At 33.8% G+C, this 19,175-nt stretch overlaps 1 pseudogene; it reads right to left on the reverse strand.

Annotated features, from left to right (window-relative positions):
- Nucleotides 1-3,577: 3,577 nt before the first annotated feature.
- LOC109053609 lies at nt 3,578-18,762 on the reverse strand (annotated as a pseudogene).
- Nucleotides 18,763-19,175: the final 413 nt, after the last annotated feature.

The raw sequence follows: 19,175 nt of genomic DNA on the forward strand, positions 1-19,175 counted from the left end.
GCTAATAAAATGTAGGAGTATTCATTAATTTTTTTTTTTTTTTTTTTTTTTCATTTCATGGTCTTAAATTTGTCCTAGTGTTGCATGTCATTTCAGATAATTCTAATAACAGCGGCAAGAAAATGACAGCTGAACAGCAAAATAATTATTTTGGCGTGTGTCTGACTGTTGATTAACATACCTGAGAAAATTTCAAAGCTTTTCACAGTTCTTCATTAGAGGCAGAACTCACAAGAACATCCTCCTGTAATTAACTTGGTCAGGAATGAGTCACTTGTGACTCACGCGGCACATTTCTGAGTGTGATGCAGATCAACAGAGGAAAAGGTTGAAAGCCAAAATTAAAAAAAAATAAAAATAAAAATAGAGGGAGAAAACACATTTTGGTAAGACCCAGCTAATTATTAAAATAAAGTAAACCAGTAGCTAACTAAATAAATTAAACTGATTCAAAAGTAACAGTAAACACTGTAATAAAAACCTTTCTATTTGTAACAACTGCTGCTCTTTTGAATGTTATTTTCTTCAAAGAATCCTGAAAAAAAATTAATGGTTTTCATGAAAATATAAAGTGGAACAACCGTTTTCAACATTGATAATAATAATAATAGTTTGATAATAATAATAATAATAAATGGTAATAATTGACAATAATAAATTATTATAATAGTAAATCAGCATATTAGAATCATGTGACACTGAAGACTGGAGTAATAATGCTGAAAAATCAGCTTTGATATCACAGGAATAAACTACATTCTAAAATATATTTAAATAGAAAACACTCATCTTATACTGTAATAATATTTCACAATATTACTGTTATTGTTGATTAAGTAAATGCAGCCTTGGTGAGTCTTTTTTCTAAACCATTTAAAAAAATCATACCAACCCCAAATAGCACTGTGTATCTGCAAACAGATAGTTTTAGGAGCTCTTCAGAGAACAATAAAATCCTCCATGAATCCATAGTCAATAACCTGTGCAGATAACGGACATAAAAAACACTGAAAAACTTAGTTTGGTCTTGTCCGCAGCACACAAGCACACAAAGCAAGGGGAAAAGCTCTTTAGAAGAATAAAATGGTCTTTGTTAGAGCACAAAGCATTTCATAAGAGTCGATAATTCATTTGAAAAATGAATCAGCTTTTCATTTTATAGCTGAATGTCAATAATGGACCTCACATGACGATACTGTCAAGACCAATTAGGAGATATTTATTATGAGTTTGATCATTTTGACATGATCGTGACAGCAGAGGTAAATATCACAGTGCCTGCAGCGACAGGGGAAATGAGCTGGATTTCCCTACAGCTGTGGACAGAGTTCAGCCAATCAACCGAAATGTCACAGACGCTGGATCCTCTGTGAGAGCTTGATGAAGAAGAATCGGCCATGTAAACTGAATCCTGATTATATTGTGCAGAGCCAGAGTCTGGTCATTCAAAATACCAGCAGATTTGACATCCGCAGACATTTATTGCCTGTAATTTCTCGGTTCCTTCCTGCCGGAACCGGTCAATACAGCCACACACTCAGTGACCTTGGTTTATTAAATAAGAGTATTGTTAGTGCTCAGGATGAGATTTGTTGGGACTTTACTAATGTGAAATCAACATAAAATCACTCTTTCCACACTATTATAGGACAAAAGATCTTTTTAAGAAATGGTCACTGAATGTTGATCTTCAAACTTAAGATGTTGGACTACGCATTGTAAGATGTTTCCTTTTCTATTCGTTTCATATTATATTTTGAGTTTGATTATCATGGTTTTGTTATATATATATATATATATATATATATATATATATATATATATATATATATATATATATATATATATATATATATATATTATAAATAAAAGATAAGTATCTGTAGTATATTTAGCTGTCCACTAAAAGACTATGAAGCATCGGTTCATTCATCACAATTCTTTTATATTCATTAGTGGAAAAATATCATTTAGAGGCATGAAAATAACAACAGAAACATAAGCATAAATCAATTCCTGCACAGCTAAACAGCATAGTACATGTCAAGTATGTCTGTGAGCATTATACAGTATTTCAATATTTTGTTGCTGCACATATTAATAGACAATTATCACCAGCTTCACAATTTCATTTCTTTTTCAAAGAAAAACACTTTAAATTTTTTTGCATAAACACTTTAGTTAATACAATGCATCACAAATACACTACCGTTCCGGTGTTTGGGGTTGGTAAGATTTTTACAAATATTTTTATGTTCACCAAGGCTGCATTTATTTGATCAAAAATACAGTAAAACAGTAATATTGTGAAATATTATTACAATTTAAAATAATTATTTGTGTTTTCTTATGTTTTAAAATGTTGCAAAGCTGAATTTTCAGCATCATATTATTCTGCAAAAATTATTTTATACTGCTTAATATGTTTGCTGAAACTGATGTTTTATTCAGATATTTTGTCACTTTAATGCATCTTGCTAAAAAAGTATTCATTCAAAAAAATCTTACTGACCCCAAACTTTTAAACAGCCGTGTACACAATTTGTACATATAAATAATGTTATTAATACTAAAGCACATTAGAGTGGAGAAAGATAAAGACATTTCCTTATTAAATTTGAAAATCAACTAAAATTGGGTCAAATATAAATATATGTTTTAACTTTCAGACTGCATTTGTATTATGTCAAGATACATATTGGGCACCACAAAACTACAACTTTCATCAGCGTCATAGTTGTAAATGAAGATGAAATCTGTGAATTTAGAAGTCAGAAGCAAAGGTGCACATTCACCTAATTAGTAAGCAGATCTTCTGGCCATCTCTGTTGTTTAATTGTACACCATAATTTAAAAGAAAAAGCATGCTAGTACCCCTCAGTACTACAAGCTTATGAAACATTTGTTAAGGTTTATTATTTGACCTCCAATCCCTTGTTACTATGAATTAGTTTTTATTTTTATTATACTAAACTTTTAATAATTTAGTTTTTGACATTTTTAAACAGGTTTATGCTAGCTTTTATTCATTTGATTTCAGTTTTGATTTTAGTTATTTTATTTTATTTAGTTATTTAAACTAAATGAAAATGAGAAAATGTTGCCATGGCAACTAGACAAAAAAAAGTTCAAGTTTTTTTTTATACTTGATTTCATGTTAGTTAACATTTTTACTTTATTTCAATTCATCAAATACTGACAGAATTTTAATTTTAGGTGAACCATTCCTTCAAAACCCAAGGACAATGTCAGTGTTTTTGGTGACATACATTGTGGTTGGCTGGTGATGCAACTCCACAACAGATAATTTAGTCTTTTGCAAGAAGGGAGGAAATAATGTGCTAGCAAGAGCAAGAGCTTAACAACAGCTCATGGGAATTCTGCAGCTGAGCCTGACGTTCGTCTGCTTTAAAAGAAGAGTTCACCCAAAATGAAAATTCTGTCACACTTTACTCACCCTCATCCAGACCTGTATGAATTTCTTGCTTCTATAAACCACAAAGGAAGATATTTTGAAGAAAGCTGGTAGTAACATTCTTCAAAATATCTTTTGTGTGTGTGTGTGTGTGTGTGTGTGTGTGTGTGTGTGTGTGTGTGTGTTCAGCAGAATAAAGAAACTCATACAGGTATGGATTAGGGGTGAGTAAATGATAACAGAACTCTCATTTTTGGGTGAACTATGCCTTTAAAACTACACCGTACCATCTAATCACACTGCTAATTCTGGATGTCTCCTCAATTAGGTTAATGCAATAATTCTTCTTCATAATATGCACATCAGTTTGGCGCTCATGCACTGCCGTCTGTTCTGAAATGTAACGTGAAAGAGTGCTTGAAAATATTGTGCTGAATCACAGATCTGGGGGCTTGTTTACTCGTCACTCTCTCCTGTTTTACATTCATGTATTTACATGATGGAGCAGGTGAAGCCGCAGCACTCTTTCAGCAGGGTGACACCTGTCTTGGTCACGTACGGAGACGAGGTCTGCTGGGCTCTGGACATCATTCTCTTGTCCTTGGTATGACCTGAATGAGAGCGAGCGAGAGAAACGCAGTGACCTTCTCTGAATCACACTCTCAAGCATCTCTGAACGCCGTCGAGCATCAGCGCTGAGGTATATTCATACCAGAACATTTGCAAATATATTGGGCTTAAATGAATTTTGACAGCATTAGATGAGTTTAACTTATCTGCGCACTGTACAAAAAAATTTTCAATAGTTGTAAATAGAATAAAGATTATACATTTACTATTTCAATTTTTCTATTTCAAAATGTAAAGTTTAACTCAATGTGTTACTTGCCATTTCTAATTAAATGTGAAATGTACTAACAATTTCTGAGAATTGTTTAAATAAAATATTATTTAGTGAATTTAGGAAAGTGCTACAAAAATACAATTTTTAAACGAGTTGAATTATTTGAATATAACTGAGTTCAGTAAAGTCAAGTTCACTTTGGTAAAACTCAAGTGGATTAAACTGAATTGATTTTAGGAGTCAGATTTCAGTTGAACTGAACTAATTTGAAAAGCACAGTTCACATAATTTGAGTGCATTTGAATTGAATTGAATTGAATTAGTTCCGTTCAATCAAGCAGTTGAGATTTGGTATATAATACTGTATGTATGTTAAGGGAAATCTTAATTGTTTGATTGTTATATCATCAGCTATATATAATCACCCATCAATATATTAATATATACTAATATATATATATATATATATATATATATATATATATATATATATACATAATATCCGACTTTACCTGCATACAAACAGCACACTCACATAAAGTAATATACAGTATACTATTAAAAAAAATCGGAATTGCAAAAAAAAAAAAAAAAAAAAATGTAAATGTAATCGTTGCAAAATGTTAACAATTGGACATTTATATGCATACTCTACATACAATATACTTGCATATGGCAATATATAATATAGCACATCTCAACTGCTTGATTGCTTGTATCAATGCAAAATGTTAACTACTGACCAGCTCTAGTCTGCCAAATATGACTATAGGGCATGAAGATTTTATGATACTACAAACATCACCAGCATGATTTTCTGTAAAGCTGCTTTGGAGAAAAAAAAGTGTTGTGAAAATAGCGCTATGTAAATAAATCTTGATTCACACTGAACTGAACTATGGAATAGAGTTGGACTGAGTTCAGATGAATTAAAATATGTTTACTTTGAGTGAAAAGCTCAGTTCATAAGATTTTTAAAGCAGCACTTATGATGATGAAATATTTCTATATTTTTGTGAGATGTTTTAAACCTGACCACAACACTGATTAGTATTTGACTGTGTTCTCTCTAATTTACAGTCAAGCCTTCCCACTTTCAGTGACATTTATGTACTTCTGCATTATTTATTCCGTTTCTGAACTAGCTCATTAGTTTTGAGCTAAAAGAAAACAATCAAGACAGCGGCGAGACACTGCAGGTGAATAGTTTGGAAAAAAAACAAAAAACTAATAGTTATCACCTTACTTACCCAACTGATTGATTACATTGATATTTAAAAAAAAAAAAAGAAAAAAGAAATATGAGGTAATTTGCATACATTTATAGTACAAAAATCTAAACACTGGATGATGTCAGTTTCAAAATTCTTGTTTATTTATTTTTATTTTAATTAATTTTTTTTTCGACATATTAGAGTCTGTTTACAGAGGTAATTTTGGGTTTCTCATTTTTGTAACTCCACAATTCAGAAAATGCTTAGAACGTTGAGAAAACACTATATTTTCACAATTTTGGGAGGATAAAAGTGTTGTATATAATCAAGCAAATTATATATGAACAAATCCCTCTGTAAAAACCTTCAAGATATAGACAGGAATAAAAATGTAAAGTTTGGTGTGTGTAAGTGCTACTGAAGTGGAGATTTATGGCTCAGTATAGGAGAAAAAACTCATTTTGAGAAAATGGCCTTTATACTGTACATATGTATTGTAATTGAAATCTATTGACACAAATAGATAAAGTGCTATAAAAGAAACACTTAACAGTGTCTTTTGGATGTTTTCTTTCCACTAGTCTGAAAAAAGTCTTTATGAAAAACCAAAAAGCCCAAAATCTCAAACTTGACAGGTGCATGAAAAAACAGTGTTTTTGCCTGCAGTGTCTCCCCTTAACACCCTGAGAACAGAATTAACATTCACGCTTCTGACAATGCCACAACATAAGCAGATTCCTTATTCATTTCTCTAGTTTCCATTTTCATTAAGCTTGAGCAGGCAGTGAGTAAAACAAATAGGGAGATGCTCAAAGAATATATAATATATTATTATGTTAATTTGTGCATTTAACAATGAAAAAAAAGAGGTTTAAGGCCTTAGCCTTGAGCTCACAGCACCACAGTAACACACACATACATACTTTTCATGCTGAAACTGCTGGGAAATTTGGTCTGTAGAAGTCAGCCATCTCTTTGTCCTCTTCTCGCTCTCTGAGTGAAGAATAAAAGGCGTCAGGAAGGCAAACGCAGAAATACATTCAAATACATAAGTCAGGATAAATTTTCATGTCCACATGAAGAAGTCTGGAGTCTGTAGTATGTTTGTTTTGTTTTTTTTTTTATTGTGTTGTGTGGTGTCTTGTGTTTTGTGATGATGAATTTTTATTTTGTATGATGCAGTAAAACAGAAATATTGTGAAATATTATTAAAAATAACTATTTTGTATTTGAATATTCTAAAATGGAATTTATTTCTGTGATATTAAAGCTGAAAATCGGCATCATTACTCCAGTCTTCAGTGTCACATGATCCTTCAGAAATCATTCTAATATGATGATTTGATGCTTAAGAAACATTTATTTATATTATTGTGCTGCTTAATATTTTTGTGGAAACTGAGATTCATTTTTTCCAGGATTCTTTGATGCAAAGAAATTGTTTTTTCATTTACTTGTAAAAGAAATCTATTATAACATAATAAACATCTTTATTGACACCCTTGCAAATAAAAATATTCATTTCTTAAAAATCTTACTGACCCCAAACTTTTTTTTTCATTTATTTGACTGCAATGGTTATTTATTTGATTTGTCATGTGTATTATTTAAATAGCATTTTTTTTGCCACAACATATATAAAAAATACAACATTATATATATATATATATATATATATATATAACATTTGTGAATAAAACTGAAGCTTATTCTGAATCTGTTCTTCAATATATTAATGAAATAATTTAAAACTGATTTTTAAAGCTTTAGATACAAAATCATTGCAAATGATCCTAATTTTCAAGCTAATTAATCACACTAAGCTTTCTGTATTTATATATTTTCACTGAGATTATATTCTGCATTTTTATAAATCCATTGTTCTTGTTCAGTTGTTGTTTGCTCCCCACAATGCCACAAGGATTTACTACTTTTTCACAGTCCCTGAAATCTAAAACCAGACCCACACGCAAACAACTGTGAAGTGAGACACCGAGCATTAACCAAACATTCACACTCAAACACCAAACAATCAATTATTCTCTTAGCACATCAGTTTAGTGTGCAAACCGAGATTGTTTGACATCTCTCTGTCTCTGTCTCTCTCCACCATCCATCCGTGTAATAGCTACTTGTCATGTGGGTGACGGCGGCTCATTTATCCCATGAATAAACTGTGAGGACTTCATTGGTGTTGGGCTCTGAAGCGTGCGTCACTCACGATTACTCACACACATATAGTCGTGAGGTCTTGGCAGATGGCAATCAGCCCAACCCACTGAAAAAACACATCTCTTTACTTTTTCCATTTCTTCCTTGCCTGCAAATCAATCTCTCTGGTTTCTCAGAATCAAGCCGCTGGGACTGTCAGTGAGCGTGATGTGAGGGGTGTGCGTGTGTGTGTGTGTGTGTGTGTGTGTGTGTGTGTGTGTGTGTGTGTGTGTGTGTGTGAGGTAAGGGTGGATTATTGGCTTCAAGTGGAGGGTTAGTATCTTCTTGGATTGCAGTATCTTCACAGATGAGGGAACAGCCACAAGAGGCACAAAACACATTCTTGGCGCCGACAGTCACGTACGCTAGCTGGCAATCCAAAGAGTTCCTGTCCCTGAAGGCCGGCGGCTCTTTAAAACTGACCTGAGCCTCTCAAACTCCATGTCGTCCACTAGAAAGTCCCGCGTCTCCACCAGCTTCTGGATCTGCTGAAGTAGTTCTTCCTCACGCTGTCTGTCCTCATTTGACTTTTCTGTGTCTGCAAAGAACATTTGAACATTATAAAAGTAAAGGCATTTATAATGTTACAAAAATATATTTATTTTAAATAAATGCTGTTCTTTTGAACTTTCTAATAGTCAGAGAATCAGGGAAAATTAAAATATACCACAGTAGCAACAAAAATATTAAGCAGCACAAATGTTTTCAACATTCATAAAAATATGAGATGTTTCTTGAGCAGCAAATCAGCATATTAGAATGATTTCTGAAGGATCATGTTACACTGAAGACTGGAGTAATGATGCTGAAAATTCAGCTTTACCATCACAGGAATAACTTATTAAAAGTTATAACTTATTAAAAATAAAGGTGCTTAAAAGGTTCTTCACAGCGATGTCATGTACAGTACAGTACTGTATATATATATATATATATATATACAGTACTGTATGTGTATATATATAATAAGTGCAATAAGTGCAAATAGCGATAGATTTTGTTTACACTATGTAAAAATACCAGCATTTTCTTTGCAATAAGTATAGTTATATGCTATTTATACAACACATTTTTTCATTGTATTTTTTCCAAATCAAAAATAAGAAATTATTTCAAAATATTGTCTTTTGTTGTGAAGACAGGACGTCATTCTGGTTTGGATCAACATGAGGTATAAGTAAATGATGATATAATAAAATATCAAAGTACTTCAAAATCCTGATCACAGATGAGCCAGAAAGGACCTGAAGGTCTCAGAATAAATGGACAATCATTAGCACTGGAATGTGTTTCCCACTTGGGTTGGGACGGTACATAGTATAAGACATTATTATCTGCCGGTGCGGATAAATAACCTCTTCTGTGCGCACAAGCTTTGTATGCGCTTGCGAAATGAGGTTTCTGCAGTAAACAAAACGTGGTGGATCTCCTTGGAAACAGGAGACCTATAGTGAAGTATGTCACAACCATGTGCTGAAGACAAGCTGGCATGAAAGCAGGAGGAATGATACTAATAAAGAACATGCAGAAATGAAAAGCAGTTGCATAATACTGGATAGCAAATCCATTTTTTCTTAAATTCTCTTCTAGACTGTAGATGTTAGCTGAATCAGTTCAATAGTTCAGGGTTGGTAAGAGTCTTAATTGTTTTTTGTTCAAAAAGGCTGCATTTATTTGATTAAAAAATACAGTAAAATTAGAAATAGTATATTATTATAATTTATAATGTCGGATTTCTGTTCAAATTTATTTTAAAAATGTAATTTATTCTTGTGATGGCAACATTTTCAGCATCATTACTCCAGTCTTCAGTTTCACATGATTCTTCAGAACTCATTCTAACATGCCTTGGGACAAATTTGCAGTTAAATATTTTGAATGAACTGAAGAAAAAATAATTATTACTTGAGTATCTAACAGACATGATGTTTGGCTTAGAACTGTTTAAAGCATCAGGGAGCTGCTCATTGTCTAAAAACAGATGTTCTTCACCACTGAGAATGAGATCTGTATCATCTCACAGGCTCAATGCAACAGCACAATATTATTGCTTAAAATTCTGGTACAGCATTTTTTGGTGAACATACCTGGGATGGAAACCAATTTCTGGAGTTCTTTTTTGAGCCTTGTGATCTCCTTACACAACTGGATGTCATCCGTCCTAACAAATAAGGGAAAAAATAAAGCAAAATCTATGTAATTGATTTTTTTTTTCTTTTAACCATCATTTAAAAATCGCAGCTTCTTTCTATAATATACAGTGCTGTCGATCAATTAATCGTGATTAATCACATCCAAAATAAAAGTTTTTGTTTACATAATATTCTGTGTGTGTGTACCGTGTATATTTATTATTTATATACTGTATGTATACATTTCAGAAAAATATGTTCTGTTTATATATATATATATAATGATTATAAATATATGCAAGTTATATATTAAATATATTTATATATAAATTAATTTATTTTTTATATTTTAAATATTTTTATATATATATTAATTTATTTTTTGAATATATTTAATTATTTTCTAAATATGTTGTCTTCATGCTTTAAAACATTTTCCAGTCAAGTCAGAAATCAAGGTACCCAGCTAACAGGGAACGTTATTAGAAATTTGGCTGAAGTTCTGGCAAGCTTGTTTTAAAATTATGAACAAACGTCTTCCAGTAACGATCCAGAATGTTTTTCGAAGTTATCTGGTCTAATAATGTTCTTAAAACATTAGCAAATAATTTACACAGCCTTCAAAGAACTTCTTTTTCTGGAATGCTTGAGCTGGATGTTTTTAAAAGTTAATGTTACAGAATGTTTAGAAAACATTCAAAAGTAACAATCCCATAATGTTTGCAAAATTATGAAAATGGAACACTCCTTTAACATTTGGATAACCAAAAAAAAAACAGCTTTTAACATCCAGACATAACATTTTCATAAATTAATAGAAATGTTCTTAAAACATATTTTGTTAGCCAGGTAAGTGTGAATACCATGATTTTATTGAAAACAGATTTCACTGGTTGATGCCAAAGTAGTCTCTGTTCAGCAATGAAATAACAGATAATATGTTTTCTATATAGTATTCACATTGCTGTCAAACACACACAAATAACAACACAGACACATATATTTGCAGTTGATGTTTAGCTCTGGCACACACATCTTACTGCCATAACAGACAAATCTCACTTGCAGGGCTTGTGACAGACTCCATCAGATGCTACTGTTGTAAATAAATGCAGTGCATTCATTTATCTATAAATGTCCTCAACAATTTCCCCTGCTTTTATCTCATCCATACGCCTGACTCTCACACTCCTGCTCTGCACTGATGCTGGATACACATTATTTGTGTTCAAACTGGTACTGAATGAAAAACAAACAAGTCAATGTGACACTTTCTCAGATTTGTATTTTTTTAAAGGCATAGCTCATTCAAAAATTTACCTTTCGCTTAATATGCTGTTATTCTTTTCCATATAATGAATATGAATTGTCCTCATTCTTTTTCTTTGTAGAGCGTTTTGACAATTAACAATTAATAATGATGATACATCTGTGTGAATATAACTTAAGAGCAGGAATATTGTTCATTTTATTTTCATGTCCCAGGCTTATACCTTTATTTCTGTGTCTAAGAAAATACCAAGTTAAAATGGTAAAATAAAATGAATGTAAATTACCCCATAATTACCTGAAGATTTTCAGATATTCAATATGATCAGTGTTGTAGAAAATAACTTTAAACTCATGCATATGGTATATTTTATTTTTTATTGGGTCATGTCAGCTTACAGTACATAGCCTCAACTGTGTCGCATTGCGTTATGGGATAATTACTTACATTTTCTGTTAATGTCTAATGTATTAGAGTCTAATGTCAGGAAGCATTATTATGGATTATGGACTTGTATTTTGTCCAGAAGTAATGGTTTAAAGTTAAAATACCTTAATGATAGATTTGTCTTACAAACATGGAGCTTTTCACTTTATAAGACATTTATTGATGGACTTATTGATGGAGTTACTTGTGGATTATTGTGATGTTTTTATCAGCTGTTCACTGCAGAGGACCCATTGGTGAGCTAGTAATGTATTGCATGTAGACGTAGCACATCTTGGATAGACTGAGGGTGATTAAACTTTCAGCAATTTTTCATGTTTGGGTGAACAATTCCTTTAACCTTGTATGTAAAAGAGCTACCTCAGGTTCTACCACAGTACAAAAACAGTAAAACTCGTTCAAAAAACCTGACTCACATATATCTGAGCTCAGACTCTTTTCGGACCAGTGCGTCCTTTATCCTCTCGATTTTGAACAGCTCTTCCTCGATGTCCTCCACAGTGATGGTGGAATCAGCCATGGACACCACATCCTCTTCAGCTGTGATGAAGAACACATGAACTATGATGAGAACTGCTCAAGCACATTACATTACACCCATGTAAAGAAGCAATTTCAGAAAAATACTAAAAAACAATATAATATAATAGATTTGGATGGACATGCATGACAGTATTCCAAAGAAACGGGCAAGCAAATAATGACCAAAACTTTGTATTAGATACTGTATACTGTTTTGCCAGTTTGTTGTCTTTCCCTTGAAGATAAAAATAACAGCATCATCACACATTTCTACAGAAGCAGGGCTTCTCTAATCTGGAATCAACTAATAAGCACCCTGGTGTTGTCCAGGCTTTAACTAAGGAGTTGGGTGACAGTGCTGCAGTGTGTGTTGTGTATGATGCTCGTCACTGGGCTAATTGGGTTCGTGTTATTATTACTGAACTCTGCATCAATCCGAGGGTGGGCGAGAGCTTTCCGGTCACTCTATGACAGACCGACATCATTTTAATCACATGTAGCATTGATTCAGAGAGTCAGTGCTCTATATATGCATGTATGATTACAGGCAGATACTAATAAAACGTAAAAAAAAATAATAATAATAATTTGGCAATAGTGAGGCTTACATTCTGGCACTAAATTTCATATTAAACATTAAAAACTTTCTTTGAGAATTTGTTTTGATTTGTTTAAAAATTAGTGTTTTTGGATTATTGTGATCTTTTAATCAGTCTCATTCTGACGGCACCCATTCACTGCAGAGGATCCATTGCTAAGCAAGTGAAGTAATGCTACATTTCTCATGAGGACACAAACTCATCTACATCTTGACTGGCCTGAATATGTTTACATTTTTGGTGAACTACTGTACTCCTTTAAATAACTCTGTCTAAAAATCAGGAAAAACTAGGTTCCACTAATGTTTTATTTGTGTGCACAGTCATTGCACATTGATTTTTTACAATTACACTTCTCAATTCGATGTCTGTATTTCAAAGACCTTCAGTCTTGAAAAAAAACAGCCTTTTTTTGCACCTTAAAAAGTGAGGCAGTTCGTATCCTCCGATGACTCATTTGGCTTATCCTATGATGCATTCAACAACTGCAATGCCTCATAAACTAAGTTCTGTCTCTATGGAAACAACCTGGGCCTTCAGTTTTACACAGTTATTGGATTTCAAAACAATGGAACTGACCCCCAAATCCAGTAGTGTTATGGTTAAGGCCACTGCAATCCCTGGTGCAGATCGACAAAGCAAACACACGTGGCATTTCACTTATTTTACACCCATCTATGTAAACATGAAACTAAAATGAATAAGAATTATGTCATACTTACTGGAATGATGCTATGCTATTCCACATCTATAATTACAAATGTATTCAGACTTATATTACAAATATTGTACTGTATGTAATATGTAAGTATGTCTCTGTATGGGCTATTGGGGTTGTTCAATATTTTTCATTGCTGTCCTTTTCTAAAATGCCAAAGCAAATCAGGTAAAGAAAACTGAGTTAAAGGAACATTACTGTTATTAGGATTTTTAGCACATGTAAGCTTTAAAAAAAGCATGTGTAAGCACCAGGTTCATTTCCTTTGGGTAACATATTCCATCTTTATTAAAGGAGTCTGCTGTTATAATAGCCGATACATATCAGGTTATCATGATTTAACGGTACTCTACTGAACAATATCTTTCTGATATAACAGACAAACCTGATTTATATCTGATCTCAAACCGATTTACTTATCACAAGATCAGTGTGATATTAGTTGATTCATGACTCACTAAGAGACAAAATACAGGAATATCATAATTTAGAGCAGGGATTTTACAACTGGGGTCCAAGGGGCCACAAGGGGGCGCCATGAAAAAAAAAATACAAAATGTATTCTAACAAAGCAAAACAAAAAAAAATCTAAATATGCATGTAGTTTTGAGGAAAAATGTTTTGCATTTGTTTCTAAATGTTATGAAATATTTCAGTAATGTTGTGAAATATTATTACAATAAAAAATTATTGTTTTCTACTTGAACATATTTTAAAATGTAATTTATTCCCGTGATGGCAAAGCTACATTTTTACCATCATTACTCCAGTCTTCAGTGTCACATGATCTTTCAGGAATCATTCTAATATGCTGACTTGCTGCTAAAGAAAAATTTGTTATCAACGCTGTTAATATGTTTGTAAACCATGATACTTTTTTTCAGGATTCTCTGATGAATAGAAAGCACAAAACATCAGAATTTATTTGAAATATAAGTATTTTGTAACATTATAAATGTCTTTAATGTCACCTTTGATCAATTTTACACATCCTTGCTGAATTGATCTGAAAAAAAAAAATAATTAAAAGACAGTAAACATGTATTAGCTTAGAACACTTAAAAAACACTGTTTTAGACAATCAATTTAACAAATGACACATTTTATGATGATGCTAAATGCTAAATCACCTAATTTAAAGGTGAAGTGTGTAATTTATATCAACACACACAGCATCTTTAAGGGGTTCAACTTTATATCTAGTGATTAACAGAAAACACAGGCGAGTTCACTGGCTTACAGATGGTGCTATCTGTGTTTTTACAGGCGGCTGACACTAACACCTTCCTCAGACTGAGAGCGAGCACATTGTTCTGATATAAGGTACATCTTTTATCCCTCCATCTCTCCACTTCAATGCTTTCTCTCTCTCTCTCTCTCTCTCTCTCTCTCTGCCGTCGGAAACACTATAAGCTATGAGTCACCTCACAGCGCTGAGCAGATATTGGCTTTTAATTGCCTGACAGTCAGTGAGAAAATATGTCTAAACAAACCATATCCACCAAGGCAAAACAAAAGGGATGGAAAACGGTAATAAATCAAGAGCAGGATTATGGGATACCCTGATGTGGTCTGGTCAGTGTGCTGAGACTTGTACGTACGTGTGTGTGTGTGTGTGTGTGTGTGTGCACGAGTCAGTGCCGCCTACCCAAATGTTTCAGATCAGTCCTGACAGATTTATTCACATGTGTCAGTTCACCAGACTTGGTCTCTGTCACACGTGGAAAACTCTGCAGGACTGACAGGAATTCACAGCTTCATGTTTTAAAACAACAGTGATAATCTGACAGGGAACAGGTAAGAAGTCAGAGAGGATTCAGATGGAGATGGTAGAAATGCAAGAATGTGAACTTGAGGTTTCTTAGTCATGTGAAAAAAAGTTAAAACATGTCTGAAGATCAACTAAACCAGTGATTCCCAACCAGAGGGGTGTGTAACCAAACAGGAACTTGATTTTGCTTTGTAAACCCTATACAATGATGTATAAAAGAGTATAAATCAGTCTTGGGGGGTGAGGGTTATTTAAAGTGTCAAGAATTGTCCATCTTTACTAAAAATAAAATATAATATAAAAGCCTATAATTAGTGTGTGTGTGTGTGTGTGTGTGTGTGTGTGTGTGTGTGTGTGTGTGTGTGTGTGTGTGTGTGCAAAATATCACTGGCGATATCATAAATATTCATGCAGGTCTAAGCTGGTCTAATACTAGTGTCTATACTATAAAAAAAAAACCTTAAACACAATACATTGTAAATGATGATAGTAGGTGGATCAACAGCCTTTAAAACATTAATGTGACAAAAACAGATCAGGTTGGCACATCTCCTACGCTTGAGAAATCCCTTAAACCTGGAGATTGTAAATCTACATGATTCCTGTTGGAACAGAGGAGGCGTTGGGAGCTAACGCTATCTCACAGTGTCAATCAGTCTTCACAGTTTCAGTCACAATGCCTGGAGCGACTCCTACACCAGCTTATGCAGTACGACAACACACACACAAACCATTTGATTGCATTTTACCACAGGAACTACAGCACTGAACATCAAAAGTTTCTGTAAAACACCACAAACACTTCAAAACGATCTGTTTGTCCAACCAGTGTGGAAAGGAGGCAAGTAATCAGGAAACCTGTTTGTCATTATTTATGCAATTACATTTAGTGGCAATTTAAAGATGCAAGGAGTTACTGAGGCATAATTTACTAAGGGTCACTGAAACCAATACTAAGTGTTTAGATACAATTTAAAACCACGTCTCTTCTGCCTGCACACACGTTGCACAAACAGCATCAAAGTACTACGAAACACGCACTGCGGCCTTGTAATAGCAAAACCCAAGAGATGTGAGGAAAACAGCACTTTATATGTCTTAGTTGTATTTATGTCTTCTGAAAGGTGAATCTCTAACCATTAAAGTCATTGCATCCATAGAACTGATTCTAGTTAGATCATTGTGCCAAAGGATTAGAGGAGTTTCTTACACTTTTCAGAGTCTGTCAAGTTCTATCAGATTTAATGAGAAGTTTTAGTGAACTGCCATGAACCGCAGATTTTCAATATGGGTTAAAGTTCAGGCTTTGCTCTGAAACACTTGTCTAGAAAGCACATTTCAGACTTGATCTGAGGTTTTTCAGCTGTAAAGTCAAAACTCTTTTGTAGCTGACACATGCCAGAGTGTGCGATCGGTGCGAAGTGGATCTGCATGATTCTGCCTGGAGCGAAGTGCATTTGTTTGTTGCAAAATCAGCGCTGGTGTTTCATCTTGTTATAAAATTGCACCGCGATGACTTTTTTTTTTTTAACTGGAGAAAGTAATATTATGGATAGAAGGCTTGTATTTTAGCCAGAAGCAATGGTTTGAAGTTAAAAACAGCTCGATGGATTTGTTTATTACAAACACACAGCTTTTCTCTTCACAAGACTTTAAATGATGAACTGGAGTGGTGTGGATTACTTGTGGATTATTGTGATGTTTTTATCAGCTGTTTGGACTCTCATTCTGACGGCACCCATTCACTGCAGAGGATCCATTGGTGAGCAAGAGATGTAATGATACATTTCTCCAAATCTGTTATGACGAAGAAACAAATTTGCACATCTTGGACAACCTGAGGGTGAGTAAATTTAAGCAAATCTTCTCTTTTTTTGTTGAAGTATTCCTTTAATTAATGGGATTTGTGTTTGTTTTCTGAGAATCGCAACAGAATGTCTTACATAAGCTGTGCACGACGGTTTGGCTAACAGTTGAGACTCCCCAGACTACATTAGATTAAACTGAAAGCCTTTAACAAACTCGTCCATCTGCAATGAACCTCCTCTGACTTCTCTTATTCAATTTACTGTGATATTCTGTTATGTTATGCAGAAAAGCTGAATCACAAAGACAGTTTTCAATTTGCAAAGTCACTTTGCATAAAAATCTTTTGAGCGCGGCACTCCGGTTTAACCATTTGCACGGCTGTTTGCTGCGGCACACTGTCATGAGGAGAACTGAATTCTTTCAGTTTGAAGCTGAGTGTTTCTGTAACAGTTTTAATTGCATGATCCAAATTTAACGTCTTGCCATAGTGTGCCTCGTGAAGAAAATTATAATGATGGGATGTTAACAGAATGTATTCTTGGCATCGCCACACATTAGGGACCCCATCTGTTAAAGATATTCTCTCTTATGTGGGACACACTTTAGTTGAATCTCTCCAACAAATAAGCTTATATATTTTATATATCTGACTGTTCAGTTCTTTAATCTCAACTCAGTGACTGGTGAAGATTGCCAGTACATAACTGGATTCAATTTTTATTTAATTTTTTCACACAAAGCTGGTGTAAGAGTTTGATGAGCGGGAAAAAACAAAACAGTTTGCTGCGTGGGAACGAAATTCCACGAAAAGGGTATTGCTTTACGGCAGCAATATATAAACGTGTACAGCTATACAGTATAATTACGACAGTAAATTCCAATACTCTGAAGTCGCAAAAGCACACAGAACTACAGTTGTTCAGGTATCACAAGGTCTGTTTGCTGGAATTTCTTTAGTAGCTAAATATCAGTCACAGCAGCCGACAGCAGTCTCGCTCTTTCCACCCTGCTGTCAGAATCTGTATAATGATGAAAATATGATTTGATGTATTCAAATAATAGTTGCTTCCTGGTGTGAAAGCAATACTGGAACCTGACAGGAAAAATAACTTTAAATGTCTAGCTTACTAATAAATGAGGGACAAATAATGGCTTTTACTGTTAGTAGCCTACACTTCAGGTAAAAAAAGAAAGAAATACAAAGAAAAAGTAACAGCTATTTTGTGCACACCCACTTAATAGGCTATTCACTAAATATAGGCTACTGTAAGAAAAACCGTGTTTCATAATTGTTAAAAACAGCCAAAACATGAATTCATTTACAAAGACCCTTCACATACGTCGCTTTCTGTAACTATGGACAGAATTAGCGACACTATAAATAACTTAATTTCTAAGCGACTTGACGATGTTAAAGAGAACTGCATCGATGCAAAAGTAACATCTTTAATGCATATGTCAAACTGAAGTCAAGTATGCCACGAGAAAGCACTCAACATTCATAAACGCATGCAGAGATCGATGAATTTCATCACCTTGTTTGACTGTGTCTCCGCAGAGCTCTGTTTGATCCAGGGATCCGTACAGTTTCGGGGTGTTGCGTGCTTTCTCCATGCTTTCAAGCTCCACAACACACTTGAAGTTTGAGCTGGATCAGAATGCCGCTGCTTTGCTCTTCGGCCGGTGAATTAAAGCGCGGTCTGACTGAAGGAGGTTTTTGACTCCATGTCCTCGGTGATGCACGCAGTGATGCGCGCGCCCGCACCTGCTGCCGATGCTGTGAGTGAGTGTGTGACACATTGATGCTCAACACATGTATTCTCCCATTACCTGAAAGCGCCACCCTGCGAATAACGGGAAAAGTGACATTAAGTTAAAATCTCTTTGTTTTCCTTTCGAAATTAGATTTTTTTTTTTTTTAAGATCAAATAGGCTACCCTTATCACACTTATGAGACTTCACCGTTTAAGCTTAGAAAATGTGATACATACTGTATGTGCTATTAAACACATTTTAGGCCTAGAAAAAAAAAGTTTTGTGAATTTAGTGTTTTGTCATTACAATGTTTAGAGCATATTAAAAAAAGGAAAAATAATTTTGAAAAATTATATTTTGGTAGCACTTTAATATAGGGACCATTTCCCTGGTTAACTGGTTGCTTATTAACATGCCTATTATTAACATATTGGCTGTTTGTTAGTACTTATAAAGCACATATTCTGC

Source organism: Cyprinus carpio, chromosome B3, assembly GCF_018340385.1.
Source record: "Cyprinus carpio isolate SPL01 chromosome B3, ASM1834038v1, whole genome shotgun sequence".
Classification (NCBI taxonomy): domain Eukaryota; kingdom Metazoa; phylum Chordata; class Actinopteri; order Cypriniformes; family Cyprinidae; genus Cyprinus; species Cyprinus carpio.